This window comes from Mobula birostris, unplaced genomic scaffold, assembly GCF_030028105.1.
Source record: "Mobula birostris isolate sMobBir1 unplaced genomic scaffold, sMobBir1.hap1 scaffold_3988, whole genome shotgun sequence".
NCBI lineage: Eukaryota > Metazoa > Chordata > Chondrichthyes > Myliobatiformes > Myliobatidae > Mobula > Mobula birostris.
In genome coordinates this window covers 1-22,418 of record NW_027277078.1, presented here as the reverse complement: position 1 = coordinate 22,418, position 22,418 = coordinate 1, and the positions used below count along the sequence as shown (strand labels likewise).

Here is a 22,418-nt window from a genome sequence, read left to right as displayed (position 1 = left end):
GTCTGGAGTCCTTGAGGCAGCCTGCCCTGGGGTCAGAGGTGTGTGTGTCTGTGGAAAAGGGGCTGTTTTACTGTTGTTGCCTTGTTTAGTTCTATGGTTGTTGCTTACGTTGCTCTGCTGAACATTACGGGCATGCTATGTTGGCACCAGAACGTGTAGCGACACTTACAACTGCCCCCGAAACCCTTTGGGAGTGTGTCAATGCAAACGACTCTTGTCACTGTATGCGTGATGGATTAATTAATGCACCAATACACCTATGTGCCTGTGTGGGCGCGTGGCCAACTGGTTAAGGCATTGGACTAGCGACCTGAAAGTCGTGAGTTTGAGCCCCAGCCGAGGGAACGTGTTGTGTCCTTGAGCAAGGCACTTAATCACACGTTGCTCTGTGACGACACTGGTGCCAAGTTGTATGGGTCCTAATGCCCTTCCCTTGGACAATATCGGTGTCGTGGAGAGGGGAGACTTGCAGCATGGGCAACTGCTGGTCTTCCATACAACCTTGCCCAGGCCTGCGCCCTGGAGAGTGAAGACTTTCCAGGCGCAGATCCGTGGTCTTGGAAGACTCAAGGGAGCCTCATTTCACACCTGCACCCTTGTAGGTGCAGATCCGTGGTCTCACAAGACTCACGGGAGCCTCATTTCACACTTGCACCCTTGCAGGTGCAGATCCGTGGTCTCACAAGACTCACGGGAGCCTCATTTCACACCTGCACCCTTGCAGGTGCAGATCCGTGGTCTCAGAAGACTCACGGGAGCCTCATTTCACACCTGCACCGTTGTCACTCTATTTTCAGTTTGCCAAAAGGAACCATCTCCCTCCTCGCTCCTCCCTCTTCCCCACTCACTCACGTTCTCGCGGTTGCAGAGGCAATTTTTCAGCTCATAAACCGCCAATGACTCTTCCCCAGTGCGGAAGTAGAGGGTATTCCATGTAGACGTGCTCAATGGTGAATTTTCCATCCAAGGGCAATAGTGTTTCCATACCAGGCTGTGATGCAGCCTGTCAATATCCTCTCCACTACACCTCTATAGAAGCTTGTCAAAGTTTCAGATGTCATCCTGAATCTCCATGAACTCCTAAGGAGTTGCTGTGCTTTCTGTGTAATTGCACTTACAGTACATGCTGGGTGTTACTATTTCAGGTCCTCTGAAATAGTAACACCCAAGAATTTGAAATTGCCGACTCTCTCCCCCTCTGATCCTCCAGGGAGGTCTGGCTCGTGGACCTCCGGTTTCCCTCCTCTGAAGTCTACGTGACATTGTCTACATCGTCTTGCTGACATTGGATTGTTATGACACCATTATGTTGGACCCGGGACAGATCTTCAGAGATGTTGACACCCAGGAATTTGAAACTGCTCACCCTTTCAAATGCTGATCCCTTGACAAGGACTGGTGTGTGTTCTCCCAATTTTCTCTTCCACAATCATTTCCTTTGTCTTACCGAGTGTGAGGTTGTTGTCGTGACCCCACACAACCAACTGATCTACCTCAGCTCTGTGATCACAGATAAAGGAAGAGAGATATCTCAACTCCGAGCTTGTTTCTGATTACACCCGATTGTAACTCCTCGGCACCACCTGAGATTCTGCCCAGCACAGTCGTGCTGTCCGCATTTGCACACTGCCACAGCCCGGACATCCCAACTCTCCCGGAAGTTCCGGGAGCCTCCTGCATATGAATAGTGGCTCCCTGATGCCCGCAAATTGTATACAATATCATGGAAATCAATTTTTTTGAGAGCAAGTGAGAGAGAAAGCAAGCGAGAGAGAGAGAGAGAGCAAGAGCACGCCATGGCAGAGTGTTCCAAAAAAAAATATAAAACGTACTTCACCCCAGACTACACTAAAGTGTACCCCTGCCTAGTAGGGGTCAAAATAATGACAGTGTTGCTCGCTGCACTGTTTGCAACAGTGACTTTTCTATTGTCCATGGTGGGTTAAAATGTAAAAGACATGTTGAGGTGAGTTTAACAGGTGTCATTCATTCATTAGCATAGCTAACGTTATTTAATCTAGCTGGCCAGCTGCTAAGGAGCTACTCTATTGCAGACATCCCACCTCTCCCGGAAGTTCCGGGAGTCTCCTGCAAATTGATGGTGCTACCTCCCTGAAATGAGTTTTTGCAGGGTGGGATGTCTGGCCTAGCCACATAGTGTTTGAGAAAATACAGCATTCTTGAAATGTGCCTGTGTTAATTGTGCTTGTCAAATTTCATCCCCGAAGTAGCAGTATAACAGATCTATGGTAACGCACACACATTGCTGGAAGAACAGTAGATCAGGCAGCATCTATGGAGAGGAATAAATACTCGATGTTTCAGGCTGAGACCCTTCATCAGGACGGGAAATGAAGGGGGGGGGAGCAGAATAAGCAGATGGGGGGGAGAGAGGGGAGAGGAGTACAGGCTACAGGTGAAAGGTGAGAGACCAGGTGAGGGGAAAGATGGGTGGGTGAGGGAGGGAGGGATGAGGTGGGTAGCTGGGAGGTGAAAGGTGGGAAAGGTTAAGGGCTGGAGAGGAAGGAATCTGATAGGAGAGGAGAGTGGACCGTGGATGAAAGGGAAGGTGGGGGGGGGGGAGTGCACAAGGGTTGAGGTGATGGGCAGGTGAAAACAAGAGGTAAGAGGGGACGATACACTTCTGATCCGTGGGCTTCTGCCAGAGATGTCCCAGGCTGTAGAAGCCTGTGCTGAGGGACACAGTGACGCTCGGCCCAGCCAATGCAAAGGCTCTGCGGGGAAGCACTGGACTCTCGGCAACACTCGATGTACCGTTAACATTATGGCATTTCAGACGTGATGAGTGCAAACTGTGAAGAAAACTCTTTTTACATTTCCTTGCAATACACTTTTAGGACTAAAGTTTATTTCTGAAGAAACAATTTCCCCCACTTGCTAACAGGAGAAAATTTGCAGACTTTGGAAATCCAAGCAACACACACAAAATGCCCTAAACATCGACAATACTATTTCTCCATAGACGTTGCCCGGCCTGAGTTCCTCCAGCCTTTTGTGTGTGTCGCTTCCCGACTCGCTTCTCATTCCCAGCTCCGCTCCCTCCGGCAGATCCTCCAAATCCGAAGTCCCCCGTTTGACATTGCAAAGGTGCGTCCGTTCTTGTCACGCAATGATGCTGAAAACTAATTCACACCTTTACCTGGAATAGACCAGATTACTGCAATGCACTGTTCACTGGCCTTCCAAAGCAATCAATTGACAAACTTCATCTCATTCAGAATGTCACTGCTAGACCTTTAATCAAAACTAGGATGAGGGAACATATCACTCCCATACTAGATGGTTTCCTGGATATTTTAGAATTGATTTTAAAGTTCTCTTACTTGGATTTAAAGTGCATCACAGAAATGTTTTTGTTTTATAATACTGATTGAGTATAAGTTAATACTGCTTATAATACTGATTGAGTATAAGTTAATACTGCTTATAATACTGATTGAGTATAAGTTAATACTGCTTATAATACTGCTTGAGTATAATACTGCTTCTTCCACTGGTCTCTTAAGCAATCTCCCTCAAAAGCGAATTGAACTGCGCTCCCGATCTGTGGAACTCAACACCTAAAACCCGAAGGGATGCAGACTCAGTGACACTTTTAAACACCAGATCAAAACCTATTTATTTATCGTTGCTTTTAACTAACACCTTTTTTCTTTTATTTTCATTTTTTAAAAAAACTTTATTTTCTCTTTCAATATTTTATTAGTTTCTGCATAGAAGAATACAGAATACAAAAAGTTATACAAGTCAAAAGAAAACATAATAGTACCAAATCCATTGTATTAAAAACAGTTACAATCACAAAACCCTGTATTCATAAAAATTAAATGGTAATATTGAAATATAATAATTTTGTTATACAGAAAAAAAAAATCTAAACCCACTACCAAAGTCAGAGCTGTTAGGGAAAGCAAGATAAAAGGGGGGAGAAACCCTTATCATATAATAAAATATATTATTAGCCACCATCTGTACTTTTACAACAAATCAGAGGTTTTGAAAATAACTCAAAAATGGTCCCCACAATGTATAAAAGTCTTGGCTAGATTCAAAAGCTGAACAAGGGATCTTCTCTAAATTTAAGCATGACATAACATCATGTAACCATTGAGCATGACTAGGCGGAACAGCATCCTTCCATTTAAGCAAAAGCACCCACCTAGCTACAAGAGAGACGAAAGCCAAAATATGCAAATCAGGTGTCTCTAAGATAAAGTCTTTTCCTCCAACAATACCAAATAATGCGCTCAAAGGGATAGGCTTAAAATTTACCTTGAAAAGTACCGATAAAGTTTGGAATACTTCCTCCCAGTATCTTTCAAGGATCAGACATGTCCAAAACATGTGAATTAATGAAGCTTCTCCATTATTACATCTATCACAGAAAGGAGATATATCCGAATAAAAACGAGATCGCTTATCTTTAGACATGTGAGCCCTATGAACCACTTTAAATTGTAAGAGGGAATGACGGGCACATAACGATGAAGTGTTAACCAATTTAAAAATTTCATTCCAAGTTTCCTCAGAGACTGAAGTCTGTAAATGTTGTTCCCAAAGATTTTTAATTTTGTCTATAGGAACATTTCTCATTCCTAGCAACATACCATAAATATTGGATATTGAACCATTATAAAAAGGTTTCAAATTAAAAATTACATCTAATAAGTCCTTATCGGAACTTATAGGAAACGTATATAGTTGAGAACACAAAGTCTCGAATTTGTAAATAATGAAAAAAGTGAGTTTTGAGGAAACTATATTTAGCTGACATTTGCTCAAACGAAAGAAGACTTCCTGCAACAAACAAATCCTGGAAGTATTTAATATCCAATCTATCCCATTCTTTAAAAACTGAATCAGTCATCAAAGGTTTAAAAAAATAGTTAGAACAAATGGGACTAGACAAAGAAAATCTCAATAGGCTAAAGAATTTCCTAAATTGTACGCAGATCCTCAAAGTGTGTTTACCTACCAAATTTTCAGTTAGTTTACTAAAGGATAAAGGGAGTGAGGATCCGAGAAGAGAAATAATAGAAAATTTATTAACAAGGTTACCTTCTAAAAAAACCCATAACCAACAGTCCTCATGGCTAATATAGTATGTCCAAAACATAAGATTTCATATATTGACTGCCTAATAATAAAACCTAAAATTTGGAAAAACTAAACCTCCATTCTTCTTAAATTTTTGAAGATAAACTTTATTTAGTCAGGAATGTTTGTTTTTCCATATATAAGAAGATATAATAGAATTGAGAGAGTCAAAAAAATTTAGGAATGAAAACAGGTAATGCCTGAAAAAGGTATATAAATTTAGGTAAAATATTCATTTTAATGGAGTTAATTTGGCCAATCAAGGATAATGAAAAAGGCGACCAGTTTGATAGTGTTCTCTTTACAAAATTCAGTAAGGTAAGAACATTTTCATTAAATAGGTATTTATAATTCTTGGTGATTGTTACACCCAAATAGGTAAATTGATTTCTTACAATTTTAAAAGGAAGGTTAGTATTAATAACAAATTATTCAGAGGAAAAAGTTCACTCTCATGTAAATTCAGTTTGTATCCTGAAAACTGGCTAAAACAAGAAAGTAGAGAAAGCACAGGAGGTAGTGAAGTCTCAACATTAGAAATAAAAAGCAATAGGTCATCAGCATAAAGCGAAACTTTATGAAAAATCCCTCTCCTTAGAACACCAGTAATATCATTAGATTCTCGAAAAGCAATGGCTAAGGGTTCTAAAGCCAAGTCAAAGAGCAAAGGACTCAAGGAACAACCTTGTCCAGTTCCACGTTGAAGTTTAAAAGGTTTGGAATACTGAAAATTAGTAAGGACCCTAGCAGGAGATAGATAAAGTAATTTAATCCATTGAATAAAATTGGGCCCAAAATTAAATTTTTCTAAAGTTTTATATAAATAATTCCATTCAACTCGATCAACAGCCTTCTCAGCATCCAAAGAAATCACACATTCCAATATCTCCTTAGAAGGGGAATAAATGATGTTTAATAAATGATGAATATTAAAGTGGGAATATCGATTTTTAATAAATCCTGTCTGATCATCAGAAATGATAGCTGGTAAAATATTTCCAATTCTACGGGCCAGAACTTTAGATAGGATTTTAGTATCAACATTAGGTAAGAGATTGGTCTGTATGAAGAGCATTCGGTTGGGTTCTTATTCTTTTTAAGAATAAGTGAAATAGAAGCTTCATAAAAAGATTGTGGCAACCTGCCCAACTTAAAGGAGTCTGAAAAAACTGCACATAAATGAGGTATAAGCAGTAAGGAAAAAGCCTTATAAAATTCCGCAGAAAATCCATCCCGAGTGCAGGGAACGTACAGCCTTGGCAATTTCCTCATACAAAATAGGTTGATCCAACTGTTTTTGGTTATCAACAGAACGTGCAGGAATGTTTAATTGATCTAAAAATTATTCATTACAGTGTTATCTTTGGGAGAGTCAGAACTATAAAGCTTAGAATAAAATTCTTTAAAAATATTGTTTATTTCTAAACAGTCAGCTGTCCTATCACCATTGACTTTACAAATTTCTTTAATTTGCCATTTAGCTATAAAGGTTTTTAATTAGTTAGCCAATAATTTTTTTTGGATCTCCCCCTCTCCCTCCAAATTTCAAATCCCTTACTCACTCTTCCTTCAGTTAGTCCTGACGAAGGGTCTTGGCCTGAAACGTCGACTGCACCTCTTCCTAGAGATGCTGCCTGGCCTGCTGCGTTCACCAGCAACTTTGATGTGTGTTGCTTGAATTTCCAGCATCTGCAGAATTCCTGTTGTTAGCCAATAATTTACCTGTTTCGCCTCCGTGGATATAAAATTGACTTCTATCTTTTAAAAGTTGACTTTCAATTGGATAAAAAGAGGAACACGCCTTTTATATAAATCAAGATATGGAGCCAAGGCATATTTTTGGTCTAATTGTTTCAACTGATTAGCTAACTCAATTCTCTCTTTATTAGCTTTTTTCTTGACACTTGCAGTATAGGAAATAATTTGACCTCTAATAAAAGCCTTAGAGGCATCCCATCTAATAAGACTAGAAGTCTCTTCAAAAAAAGAATAATTTGTCTCTCCAGAAATTTTAAGAAATCTTTATCAGATAACAAAGTTAAATTAAAATGCCAAGATCTGTTTATTTGAGAAAGACCAGGGAGATTTAAAGATAAAAGTACCGGAGCATGATCTGAAACAGCAATTTCTTTATATTCACAGGATTGAACTAAAGGAATTATTTGACTATCAATAATCAGGTAATCAATCCTGGAATACGTATGATGGACATGAGAAAAAAATGAATACTCCCTATCTAGAGAATGTAAGAAACTCCATACATCAATAGCGCATTTCATTAAACAAGATTGAATAAACAAAGCTGATTTATTAGTTGTCGCTGTTTTAAGGGATGACCTATCTAAAAATGGATCTAACCAGCAATTAAAATCTCCCCCATCACTAATAAGTAAAGGCTCAAATCTGGGAGAAGCAAAAAAAAATGCTCAAAAAATCCTAGATCATCTGTATTCAGAGCATACAGATTGGGAAATGCCATTAATTTATTATCTAATTTTCCTGACACCATGACAAAACGCCCATTAGTATCAGACACTACTTTCTAACTAAAGAATGGGCTGCAAATCCCCTACAAAGGGAACTGTATTATCCATAAAAATCCAAACTCCCCTAGACTTAGCCTGGAAAAGGAGTGAAAATGTAGTCCTTTCTATCTACTGAAAAGGCGAGTAAAATGAACATTAAAACCAAACAATAAGCCTTGAAATAGGGTAACCAAGCAACAGATTCGACTAACATCTCAAGACAGCTCCCAGAAAGAGACACCCCCCTCCCCCCTCCCAAAGTCAGAAGGCCAGCCAAAAGAAGGGTGGCAGCTACACATAATGACATCACCCTCCCAAAACAACCTGCTGAATTTGACTCCTAATTAATTCCAAGGTCAACTGTATTCCAAGCTAGACTAAATATATGGCCAAAAAACAACTTAACCCTCATAACAAGAACACAAATAGATTACTTATTACAGTTTCAAAACAATAGAACAAAAATACCCAAACTAAGTCATATTGATTTTAAAAAAAACCTCGAGAAAAGTGTATAAAATAATAAAAAACATCAAAATTCATAACATATAATCACACTCGGTATTAACTCATTAAAATCTTATTCTCTAATTAATGCATTTAAATCACAAGGAAGTTTAGCTGCAAAGGTTTACCAAAAGTAAGAGAAGCAATTATTCATATAGCAAGATACTAAACAGTCAATCCATTGTTTTTAAGAAATCCTGGGCTTCTTCACTCGAGCGAAACCATTCTTTAGAACCATCTTGCAGAGTGATTCTAAGATGAGCAGGATAATGAAGAGACGGCTTTAAACCTTTGTTAAACAGTTCCGACATTACCTCTTTGAATTTAGCACACTCATACTTTATTTTCTTATGTGTACCTTTTATCCCATTGTAAATAGCTACATCACCTGTATGAAGAGTGTTCTATGAATAAACTAAGTATTATTTGCAGCTCCCACTGGCTTACGCTATAGGGCGGCGTGCTGGGTGCTGATTCTAGTGTGGCCCGCTTCTGCCCAGCGGCAGTAAGAGGGCAGCGTGTAAGTACAGGACGGACTCATTGGTGGCCCGAACCCCCGCAGACTATCAGCGGGGATGAGTTTTTCCCATCGTCATTCAGTCCCGGATTGAAGATAGGGAAGAGTCTCCCAGTGAACGTTTGGGAGAAGGTGTAGAGATGGGACATGTCGTCCGCGTTGTAAAACGATATCTGGCCACCCTCGTAGTCCAGGAACACACCGATTTTCCGGAGTTTCTCTCTCCGGGAGAGGGATGTCTCAGAGGGCGAGGTAAAGGCAACCAAGTCTCCTTCGGGTTCCAGCCCTATGGTCCAGTGTCCATTCTCGGGGCTCAGAGTGAACTCCCCTTTTCTCTCCACGGTCTCTCGGGCCACCCCAATCTCCCACTCAGTCTTCCCTCCCACTTCCACCTCCCAGTAGTGCCTCCCTGACCTGAAACCCTCCGATCCCAGCGCACACGGACAGGGATCGAACCGCTCCGGGTTGTCTGGGACCCGCTGCCTTTTCGCTCCGAGCCTTAAACTGGTCCGGTTCTCAGACACAATGAGCCAGGGGTTCGCCGTGTTCGGATCGACAGTCAGAGAGGCTGGAGCTGGGGGAGAGGAACATTGCACAGTCAGGGATCGAGCATTCATCTGTGATTTACTCAAACGTGGGCCAGTAGTTTGTCGCAGTTAATGCAAAAGGATGTGAGTCTGATACTTTAATGAGTATTTAAATCACTAAGCAAGTGGTGCTGCTGGAGCTGACAGTCCCATGGGAAGATCGCTTCGAGGAGGCCTTTGAAAGGAAGCTCTCCAAGTACACAGAACTGGTCAGCAACTGTCAGCAGGCTGGATGGAGAGCGAGGTGTCTCCCAGTGGAGGTTGGTTGTAGGGGATTTGCAGCCCGTTCTTTAGTTAGAGCCTTCAGCATTCTGGGCATTGAGGGAGAGAGGAAGAGGAGAGCCATCCGCAGTACCACCGATGCGGCAGAGAGGGCCTCAAGATGGCTGTGGTTCAAACGAGGGGAGCCATGGAGTCATAAGTAGCTAGCCATCTGGACACAAGCTGGGGTCTGAGGTTGTATGATGTTGTAAGACCCGAAACACCCGATGATTCCAGGAACATCTCTGAAGATGTGTCCAGAAGCATCAATAGATGTATGTACACAGTATGTCTGTCTATCTATCTATCCATCTGTCTATCTGTCCGTCTGTCTGTCTATCTATCTGCCTATCTATCCATCTACAGTACTGTGCAAAGGTTTAGGCACATATATATCGCTAGGGTGCCAAAGACATTTGCACAGTACTGTGGTAATTTTATGTATTGCACTGTTCTGCTGCCACAAAAAAAAAGCAAATTTCATGACATGTGTGAGTGATGATAAATCTGATTCTGATATTGGTCTCTATGGTGGACTGAAAGTGGGAAGGGATCAGGGAGAGGGGAAACGTGGTTGGGAAAAGGGGAAGGGAGAGGGGAGGGAGTGGGAAGTACCAGAAAGACATTCTGTGATGATCAATAAACCAATTGTTTGGCATCAGATGACCTTGCCCGGTGTCTCAGGGCTGGGTGTGTCTGTACCCACACCACCTCCAAACCCTGGCACTCCTTCTCTGCCACCTGTCCCGCACCCCTCCTGCAGCGCTCCACCCTCGCCATTCCCAACATCTTTTGCTCCCGCCAGATCTACAAACTCACATAGACAGATAAATTACTGTGTAAAAGTCTTGGGCAGCAGAGCTACTGCATATTTGTATTTTTATAGATGCCTGAGAGTTTTGCACAGTACTGTATCTACCTAGTTATCTGTCTGCCTATCTATCCACCTATCTTTCTATTTAGAGATACCGGGTTAATTGTGTCAATCTTGGGAAAGACAACCTTTTTACTGGGGTAATGGTGTGACTATCAGGAAATAGAATAAATTATTTTACCGGGTTAATTGTGTCAATCTTAGGAAATTTAACTCTTTTACTGGGGTAATGGTGTGAATATCAAGAAATAGAATAAATTATTTTACTGGGTTAATTGTGTCAATCTCAGGAAATTTAACTCTTTTACCGGGGTAATGATGTGAATATCAGGAAAAAGAAGACTTCACTGGGGTTACCAGGGTCAATTTCAACAACTGGAACAGACGATTCTTACCGGGGTTAATGGCGTCAATCATTTCTCTCCACACGATATACTGCAGAGGGCCGCAGAACTTTTCTAGAGACAGTCCGCTCTGAACAACAGACACCGAGTGATCAGCATCACAGCATCTGTAAATATCCAGTAGCTGAGGTAAAACATCGAGTTGAGGTGCTTACCGCGGACCGTTTCCAAACATTTTCTAAACACAGAGCGTGTCCTACCTGTTCTTCCAACTAACTTCCTCCTGCAATTAAGATTAAAGAGGATTAGCTTTATTTGTCACACATACATGTAAACATCAGGATTTGTAAACATACGTATGAACATCAGGATTTATAAACATGTACGTGTAAACATCAGGATTTGTAAACACGTACGTGTAAACATCAGGATTTGTAAACACGTACGTGTAAGCATCAGGATTTGTAAACACGTACGTGTAAGCATCAGGATTTGTAAAGACGTACGTGTAAGCAGCAGGATTTGTAAAGACGTAGATGTAAGCAGCAGGATTTGTAAACACGTGGATGTAAGCAGCAGGATTTGTAAACACCTGGATGTAAGCAGCAGGATTTGTAAACACGATGTAAACAGCAGGATTTGTAAAGACGTGGATGTAAACAGCAGGATTTGTAAAGACGTGGATGTAAGCAGCAGGATTTGTAAACACGTAGATGTAAGCAGCAGGATTTGTAAACACGTAGATGTAAGCAGCAGGATTTGTAAACACGTGGATGTAAACAGCAGGATTTGTAAACACGTGGATGTAAGCAGCAGGATTTGTAAACACGTGGATGTAAGCAGCAGGATTTGTAAACACGTGGATGTAAACAGCGGGATTTGTAAACACAATGATGTAAACAGCAGGATTTGTAAACACGATGATGTAAACAGCAGGATTTGTAAACACGTAGATGTAAACAGCAGGATTTGTAAACACGTGGATGTAAAGAGCAGGATTTGTAAACACGTGGATGTAAGCAGCAGGATTTGTAAACACGTGGATGTAAACAGCGGGATTTGTAAACACGTGGATGTAAACAGCGGGATTTGTAAACACGATGATGTAAACAGCGGGATTTGTAAACACGATGATGTAAACAGCGGGATTTGTAAACACGTAGATGTAAACAGCGGGATTTGTAAACACGTGGATGTAAACAGCGGGATTTGTAAACACGTGGATGTAAGCAGCGGGATTTGTAAACACGTGGATGTAAACAGCGGGATTTGTAAACACGTGGATGTAAACAGCGGGATTTGTAAACATGATGATGTAAACAGCAGGATTTGTAAACACGTGGATGTAAACAGCGGGATTTGTAAACACGTGGATGTAAACAGCGGGATTTGTAAACACGTGGATGTAAGCAGCGGGATTTGTAAACACGTGGATGTAAAGAGCGGGATTTGTAAACACGTGGATGTAAAGAGCGGGATTTGTAAACACGATGATGTAAAGAGCAGGATTTGTAAACACGTGGATGTAAACAGCAGGATTTGTAAACACGATGATGTAAACAGCAGGATTTGTAAACACGTAGATGTAAACAGCAGGATTTGTAAACACGTGGATGTAAACAGCAGGATTTGTAAACACGATGATGTAAACAGCGGGATTTGTAAACACGTGGATGTAAACAGCGGGATTTGTAAACACGTGGATGTAAACAGCGGGATTTGTAAACACGTGGATGTAAGCAGCGGGATTTGTAAACACGATGATGTAAACAGCGGGATTTGTAAACACGTGGATGTAAACAGCGGGATTTGTAAACACGTGGATGTAAACAGCAGGATTTGTAAACACGATGATGTAAAGAGCAGGATTTGTAAACACGATGATGTAAACAGCAGGATTTGTAAACACGATGATGTAAACAGCGGGATTTGTAAACACGTGGATGTAAACAGCGGGATTTGTAAACACGTGGATGTAAACAGCGGGATTTGTAAACACGATGTAAACAGCAGGATTTGTAAACACGTAGATGTAAACAGCAGGATTTGTAAACACGATGATGTAAGCAGCAGGATTTGTAAACACGATGATGTAAACAGCGGGATTTGTAAACACGATGATGTAAACAGCGGGATTTGCAGTGAAGAATGTCATTTGCAGTGATGAACAACACAATTCGAGGATTTGCTGGGGACAGGACACAAGTGTCGCCACGACCCTGGCGCCAGTACAGCATGCGCCATTGGAATGTGGGAGGAAACCAGAGCAACCGGAGGAAATCCACTCGGTCACATGGAGAACGTGCAGACTCCTTACAGACACAGGCGGGAATGAATGCCGATCGCCGCCACTGCAGTAGCACTGTGCTAGAGTCTACACTACTATAACAATAAAACAGATGATTTGCCATCAGCTGAGCCTCTGTACTGGAGAATTTTCCTGAAACATTAGAAGCTTCCTGTGTGACATCTGACTGGTGGCGGCACATGGTGGGAGAAGGGCTTGGACTGTTGCTGATACTGTCGTGTCAGAGACGAGGGTCAAGGGTCAGAAGGCACCATTAACATCCCTCTGCAGCTGCCTTACGTACTGGAGAGTGTGGAGGACGTTTGCAGCCTTCAAGAGGACACTGTGGGGAAATGCCTGATGAAATTAAATACCAGGGTATAAAAAAAACTATAAACACAAGGGATTCTGCAGATGCTGGAAATCCAGAGCAAAATACACACACAAAATGCTGGAGGAACTCAGCAAGTCAGGCAGCATCTATGGAGAGGATTAAAGAGTCAACATTTCAGGCTAGACTCTTCATCGAGGGCCCAAGAATGAAAAGATTAACATATGAGGAGCGTTTGGTGGCTCTGGTCCTGTACTCGCTGGAGTTTAGAAAAATGAAGGCGGGGGATTAGATTAGATTAGATTAGATCTCATTGAAAGCTAACAAATATTGAAAGCCCTAGATAAAGTGATTGTGGAGAGGATGTTTCCAATGATGAGGGAGTCTAGGACCAGAGAGCATAGCATCAGAATAGAGGGATGTCCATTTAGAGCAGAAATGAGGAGGAATTTATTTAGCCAGAAGCTGGTGAATCTGTGATTTCCTGATATTCATACCATTGCCCCAGTAAAGTCTTCTATTTCCTGATATTACCACAGACGGCTGCGGAGGTCATCACTGGGTATATTGAAAGCGGAGGTTGATTAGTCAGGGCGTCAAAGGTTACGGAGGGAAGGCAGGAGAATGGGGTTGAGAAGGATAATAAATCAGCCATGATAGAATGGTGGAGCAGTCTAGATGGGCTAAATGGCCCGATTCTGCCGCTTTGTGTAAAGGTCTAAATCAGTTGCAAGTATGTGAATCAGGGGACACAAATTTGATGGTTTTGACTCAATGATGGGAAAATGAAGTTTACTGTTAAGAGTTGTGCCGACAGGAGAGGCTGGATACTGATTCAATTGTAACCAGGTCAAGCTGGGTCCCTGGTTGAAGTCGCATCATTTCCAGGGTGAGCGAGTGGCGAGGGAGCAGCGGTGTGGAATTGACTCCATTGTGATGGAGTCATAGAGCACTACAGCCCAGAACCATGCCAAACTGTTGTACTGTCTCATCCCATCAGACAGACCACAGTCGTCCCTACCTTTCTCATCACGTACTGCGGAAACTTTAAATTCTCCTGGTGGCCACCCACTTAAATTCGACTTCACATTTTCATCGTGATATGTTGGTCCATGCTGTGGCCAAACTCAGGCTGGGAGAGCAACACGACATTCTGCCTCCAACTTGATGGCCTGAATATCCAATTCTCCAACCTTTTCACCCTCCCCTTCTGCCTTTTTCCATTCCCCATTCCAATTCCCTCGAACTCCCTTCCCTTCGCCTCACCTGTCCACTGGTGCTCCCCTTACCTGTCTACTGATGCATCCCCTCACCTGTCCACTGGCGCATCCCCTCACCTGTCCACTGGCGCATCCCCTCACCTGTCCACTCGTGCCTCTCCTCACCTGTCCACTTGTGCCTCTCCTCACCTGTCCACTCGTGCATCCCCTCACCTGTCCACTGGTGCCTCTCCTCACCTGTCCACTGGTGCTCCCCTTACCTGTCCACTGATGCATCTCCTCACCTGTCCACTGGTGCCTCTCCTCACCTGTCCACTGGTGCCTCTCCTCACCTGTCCACTGGTGCATCCCCTCACCTGTCCACTGGTGCATCCCCTCACCTGTCCACTCGTGCCTCTCCTCACCTGTCCACTCGTGCCTCTCCTCACCTGTCCACTCGTGCATCCCCTCACCTGTCCACTCGTGCATCCCCTCACCTGTCCACTGGTGCCTCTCCTCACCTGTCCACTCGTGCCTCTCCTCACCTGTCCACTCGTGCATCCCCTCACCTGTCCACTCGTGCATCCCCTCACCTGTCCACTGGTGCCTCTCCTCACCTGTCCACTGGTGCCTCTCCTCACCTGTCCACTGGTGCTTCTTCCTTTTCTTCATGGCCCACTGTCCTCTCCCACCAGATTTATTACTCTTCAGCCCCCTTACCTCTTCCCCCATCACCTCCCAGCCACCTAAAGCCCCTCACCCACCCACCCACTCGTCTGGTCTCACCCTATCACCTGTCGTCTTGTCCTTCTTTCCCTCCCCCCACCTTCTTATTCTGGCTTCTGCCCCCGTTCTGACAAAGGGTCTCGGCCCGAACACCGATTGTTTATTCATTTACATCGATGGAGCCTGACCTGCTGAGTTCCTCCAGTATTTTCTTTTTGAGTTCTTCGTTCTTCAAGATTTTCCGCATCTACAGAATCTCATTCCTGCCTTAAATTCTGTTGTATATGAGAGTATTAGAACATCACTCTTCTCAGGAAAGCCTTTATCACCCCTCTCTCCCTCCTTCCATTATCTGCCTCTGTGCTCTTTCACAAACAGACAGACACAAAGACCACACACACACTCACTCACACATACACACTCTCTCTCTCTCTCACACACACACACGGGCAAACACACACGCTCACTCACACATACACACTCTCTCTCTCTCTCACACACACACACGGGCAAACACACACGCTCACTCACACATACACACTCTCTCTCTCTCACACACACACACGGGCAAACACACGCTCACTCACACATACACACTCTCTCTCTCTCACACACACACACACACACACAGGCAAACACACACGCTCACTCACACATACACACTCTCTCTCACACACACACACACACACACACACACACGGGCAAACACACACGCTCACTCACACGTACACACTTTCTCTCACACACACACACACACACACACACGGGCAAACACACACGCTCACTCACACATACACACTCTCTCTCTCACACACACACACACACGGGCAAACACACACGCTCACTCACACATACACATTCTCTCTCACACACACACACACACGGGCAAACACACACGCTCACTCACACATACACACTCTCTCTCTCACACACACACACACACACGGGCAAACACACACGCTCACTCACACGTACACACTTTCTCTCTCTCTCACACACACACAGGCAAACACACACGCTCACTCACACATACACACTCTCTCTCACACACACACACACACACACACACACACACACACGGGCAAACACACACGCTCACTCACACATACACACTCTCTCTCTCACACACACACACACACACACACACGGGCAAACACACACGCTCACTCACACATGCACACTTTCTCTCTCTCTCACACACACACAGGCAAACACACACGCTCACTCACACATGCACACTCTCTCACACACACACAACACCAACCTACACACAGGCAATGGAACAGGGCAGAACCCATTTTGCTGAGTGTGATGTTTTCTCAGCGGAAGTCGGTAAATGCGGGAATACAGTTCAAGTGGAGGCCTCACTGACAAATTCCAGAAGGAAATCGGTACGGACATTGGGCATTGGATTTATTAATGATCCCCACCCCACCAAGAGGTTTGGTGAATTTCTTATCAGCAGTAATTAAGATTGCCTGCTGTGGACTTTCAAACTTACTGTAAACATTCTCAGGAGATTGAACGCAATAACTGACATTAAAGATTAACTTCATGGTCTTTTTAGGTTCTTGGTTAGTCAGGGCGTCAAATGTTACGGGGACAAGACAGGAGAGTGGGGTTGAAAGGGATAATAAATCAGCCGTGATAGAATGGTAGAGCAGACTCGATGGGCCAGATACCCTAATCGTGCTCCTGTGTCTCACGGTCTTTAAATCAAATGTGCTTTTCTTCTTCAAGTGCAGCATTCAGTTCAAGGAAATGAACGGTTGTCATCTGACTATGTGGGCATCCCCAGAGCAGCGATTTGAGGCTCACCTTCAGGAAGATCAGACTATCGTCTTGCTCCAAGTGTTTCTGCAGGGTGGAGAACTTGTTCTCAACAGAACGTAATTGATCTTGAATGTGTCGTAGATTTTCCTCCATTGCGTTTAGAACCCTCTCACCATCCGCACTCAGATCTCTGATTAAAAGCCCTTCTTTCTCGGTGAGGATTTGGTGCATTTTAGTGAACTCAGATGCAACGTGGGTCTGCAGTCTGCGTAAATTATCCTGCCAAAAGAAACACCAAACACCCAGTGACGAAGATTCAGAATTCCAGATTGCTCAACGCCATTTCCAGTACACAAGTATCAGGGAGAATGTTATCCCGGATCCAATGCAGCACAAAAAAAACACACTAAGATAAAGTACACCATCTAAAGAACACAAACAATATAAATACATAAGGTGGCTTAAATACATAGATTGATTATATGTCCATAAAGTGACAGTGGGTCCCAGTAGCATTGGTACACGAGGTGACTGACAGGCAATGATAAAGCAGTGGGTGGCTGGTGTGTCGGGTTTCGGTGGGACTCAAGTGCAGACCAATGAATACTTTTTCACCAGGATTTATTAGGGAGCACAAAGGCAACAGTCTTTCAAAAACAGAAGGCAGGCACGAATCCGAAATTGCAGGCAGAGGTCTTACCCAGGAAAAGCAGTCAGGCGGGGGCAGACAGTCCGAAGCGCACCGGCAAAAATCAAGGTCCAAGAACGGGCAAAATCCAAAACACAAAATCAGGCAAAATCGGTTAGCAGAAGTCACAATGACAGGCTAGAACGACACAGGTCAGAACTGGGTCGAACACGGGTAATGAGTGAAAATTAGAAACAGCTGGGCGCAAATGAGAAGACAAGCAGGTAATCGGATGAAGTCCAAAAAGGAAAGCAGCTGGGCTAGAACCCACATGTCCAGGTGAAAGAAAACAGAAATTAAAGACTGTCGTGATCCAGAGCTACCAGCAGAGGCCCTTCGACCCCAGTGTTCAGGCTGGATCCTTACATGAGGGTGTGGAGAGGTGGAGTTAGTGGGTGGAGGTGTTGATCAGCCTTACTGCTTGGGGAAAGTAACTGTTTTTGAGTCTGGTGGTCCTGGCATGGACGCTATGTAGCCTCCTCCCTGATGGGAGTGGGGCAAACGGTCCAAGAGCAGGGTGGGTGGGATCCTTCATGGTGATACTGGCCCTTTTCCAGCCTTGCTCTATCTATGAGCTTGAAGGTGGGTAGGCTGGTGCCGGTGAGGCGTTGGGCAGTTTTTGACTACCTGTTATAGAGCCTCCCTGTCTGCCACAGTGCAGGTTCCGTTCCGAGCAGTGATGCAGCTCGTCAGGGTGTTCTCTACTCTGCATCTGTAGAATGGATATGCCAAGCCCAGTTCTCTCCTGTGTCCTCAGCAAGCAGGGCCATTGGTGATCTTTCCTGATTGTGTGTAGGGTGTGTTCTGGGGCCATGAGGGCTTGTGTCAGATGTACACTCCCAGGAGGTTGAAACAATGATGAAGGGAGCAAAAGGAACAGAAATTTTGGAAAGTCAGTGGGGGGGGGGGGGGAGAAAGGAAAAAAGAGAGAGAGAGAGAGAGAGAGAGAGAGAGAGAGAGACAGAGACAGAGACAGAGACAGAGAAAAAAAAAGAAAGAAAGAAAAAAAAAACTCACCCTGACTCGGGCAATATCCCCTCCTCTGCTGCTGTTCCTTCCTCAGGATCTCTGACTTGGTCTGTGCCAGGGAGTCCAGGGCAGATTTCACTTGTCCCTGCGATTAGGATTTAGAAGAATGGATGAAAATCTTCAACAATTGTTCAAGTGCTGATACGTAAACATGAGAAATTGTGCAGATGCTGGAAATCTTGAGCAAGCCACACGAAACACGGTGGGGGGGAGGGGGGGTAGTTTCTGCCCCTCCTGCCTTCACTCTTTTCTTCCATTCCCCATTCTGTTCCCCCTCCCTCCTTCCATTTTCCTTGCCTGCCCCCCTTCCTCTCCTTCTCCCATGATCCACTCTCCTCTCCTATCAGATTCCTTCTCCAGCCCTTTCCCTCCTCCACCTCTCACCTCCCAGCTCCTCCATTCATCCCCTCCCCTCCTTCCCACCAGCTTGTTCGCCCCCACAAGACATGAGCTTAATTAGGCCATTCGGCCCATAGAGTCTGCTCTGCCATTGCCATGGCTGATTAATTAACCCTCTCAACCCCATTCTCCTGCCTTCTCCCCATAACCACTGACACCCAGGCTAATTAAGAACCTATCAACCTCCGCTTTAAATCTACCCAGTGAATGACTTGGCCTCCACAGCCGTCTATGGCAACAAATTTCACCGATTCGTTTATCTTCTGGCTAGAGAAAATCCGTCCCCCTCTCTTCGAAGGCTGTACTAGATACTGAAAACACCCCCTCCACATCCACTATATCTCGGCCTCTCAATATTCGGCAAGTTTCAATGAGGTCTCCCACCTCATTCTCCTGTTGTATCCACCGAGATACAACACAGGGCGGCACGGGAGGTCGTTCCTGCCTGTGGCCACCGAACTTGCAGCTCCTCCCGCGGAGGGTCAGACACCCTGAGCCAATAGACTGGTCCTGGACTTATTTTTCCATCTGGCTTAGTTTGTATTTTGTTGTTTGATTGTTTGTGGTTTTTGTATTGCTGTATTTACACTCTATTCTTGGTTGGTGCGGCTGTAACAAAACCCAATTTCCCTCGGGATCAATAAAGTATATCTATCTATCTATTCTAAACTCCAGCGAGAGTAGATCCAAACCCATCAAACGTTTCTGCCCCCCTCCTCCCCAATTCTTCTAGCTCCTGCCCCCTCCCTTTCCCGTCCCGAAACGTTGGCAGTCTATTCCCCTCGGCAGACGCTGGTTCCCCCAGCGTTTTCTGCCTGTTGTTCGCACTCCGCTTCCTCTCACCTTGTAGGCGTCCACGGCCCTCTTCAATGGGCAGGAAGCGGTGCTCCCTGTGTTCCCGCGCCCGCCACGCAAGAATAGCAGATCAGCTTACTGTCGGTTTCACAGAAGAGTTTCGGTTCCTCCTGGTGCTCCTCGCAGCGGAAGGGCCGCTCTTCCTCTCCGGGCTTCAGGGTGATGTTTTGAACCACCTCGGCAAGCCCGCCAAGGCCCGGTTGACCCGGAGGCTCTGTGCCGCGAACTCCTCCCCCGCACTCCGGGCAGCATTTCCTCGCCTCCCTTTCCCAGCGCTGCGTGATGCAGGAGCAGCAGAAGTTGTGGCCGCAGCCCAGTGTGACCGGAGCGGCGAGCAGGTCATGGCAGACGGGGCAGGTGACCAAGTCGGTCAAAACGCGTGAACTGCTTGCTGGAGGCCATGTTCACACCTTCCGCCCGACTCCTCGGTCGGAGGAGTTTCAGTTTCACGCAGCTGCTGTGTGCTTGCGGGATCAGCGCGCACGCGCGCGCACACACACAGACAGACAGACAGACACACACACACACACACAAACACAAAACAAGCTGTTGCCTGGGATCAGCAGCAAGCGAACCGCAGGCCCCGGGAAGCCGGAAAAAGATACAGGTACAGACAGCACTCCCGACTCGCCCATCAACGTCGGAAGCTGCCCGGCGTTTCGCACCAGAGCAGTCCAGACCACTCAAGCAGCGAGGAAAACAAAGACTGGAGTGAAGTGGTCGTTCGAAGTAAATAAGTTCATGATGGTGTGTGTGTGTGTGTCTGGGTATTATCCAGTGAACGGACTGACGTGACGGGAAACAGGAACAAACTTCAACATCCCCACATGCAAGACAATGCACAGCAAATAGCAGAGTATGGCGAAAGTGGAGTTTGCCAGGTTCTTGGCTGGTAAGGCTGCCTTAGCTGACGGGGAGAACTCAGTCATAGTCATAGTCATGCTTTATTGATCCCAGGGGAAAATTGGTTTTCGTTACAGTTGCACCATAAATAATAAATAGTAATAAAACCATAAATAGTTAAATAGTAATATGTAAATTATGCCAGTAAATTATGAGATAAGTCCAGGACCAGCCTATTGGCTCAGGGTGTCTGACCCTCCAAGGGAGAAGTTGTAAAGTTTGATGGCCACAGGCAGGAATGACTTTCTATGACGCTCTGTGTTGCATCTCGGTGGAATGAGTCTCTGGCTGAGTGTACTCCTGTGCCCACCCAGTACATTATGTAGTGGATCGGAGACATTGTCCAAGATGGCATGCAACTTGGACAGCATCCTCTTTTCAGACACCCGCCCGTGAGAGAGTCCTAGTTCCATCCCCACAACATCACTGGCCTTACGAATGAGTTTGTTGATTCTGTTGGTGTCTGCTACCCTCAGCCTGCTGCCCCAACACACAACAGCAAACATGATAGCACTGGCCACCACAGACTCGTAGAACATCCTCAGCATCGTCCAGCAGATATTAAAGGACCTCAGTCTCCTCAGGAAATAGAGACGGCTCTTGACCCTTCTTGTAGACAGCCTCAGTGTTCTTTGACCAGTCCAGTTTATTGTCAATTCGTATCCCCAGGTATTTGTAATCTTCCACCATGTCCACACTGACCCCTGGATGGAAACAGGGGTCACCGGTACCTTAGCTCTCCTCAGGTCTACCACCAGCTCCTTAGTCTTTTTCACATTAAGCTGCAGATAATTCTGCTCACACCATGTGACAAAGTTTCCTACTGTAGCCCTGTACTCAGCCTCATCTCCCTTGCTGATGCATCCAACTATGGCAGAGTCATCTGAAAACTTCTGAAGATGACAAGACTCTGTGCAGTAGTTGAAGTCCGAGGTGTAAATGGTGAAGAGAAAGGGAGACAAGACAGTCCCCTGTGGAGCCCCAGTGCTGCTTGATCACTCTGTCGGACACACAGTGTTGCAAGCACATGTACTGTGGTCTGCCAGTCGGGTAATCAAGAATCCATGACACCAGGAAAGCAAGGAGAATGGGTTTGACAGGAAAAATAAATCAGCCATGACAGAATGGTGGAACAGTATCGATGGACTGAATGGCAGAATTCTGCTCCTATCCTGTGGTCTGATGGTCTTCTACCCACGTGGCAGTTGTCTATCTTGGTCACCCCCCACCCACCAACATCCCCGTCTCCTACCCACCGGTTTACATCATCTTTTTCTCCCCCTAGTTGAGAGGGACAATAAATCAGAGGTGACAGAATGGCAGAGTGGACTAGATGGGCTGAATGGCCTATAATCCTGCTCACCGGTCTCACAGCCTTATGGTCCAACTCAGTGTTCCCAACACGTCTGATAATCACTGTAAATTCTGGTCCCATTCACTGTTCCCAACATGTCTGATAATTAGTGTAAATTCTGGTCCAATTCACTGTTCCCAA

The 22,418-nt window shown here is 44.9% G+C and overlaps 1 pseudogene; it reads right to left on the bottom strand.

The window, feature by feature from the left end:
• Positions 1 to 3,750: 3,750 nt before the first annotated feature.
• Positions 3,751 to 20,418, bottom strand: LOC140193145 (zinc-binding protein A33-like; annotated as a pseudogene).
• Between the last annotated feature and the right edge of the window lie 2,000 nt (positions 20,419 to 22,418).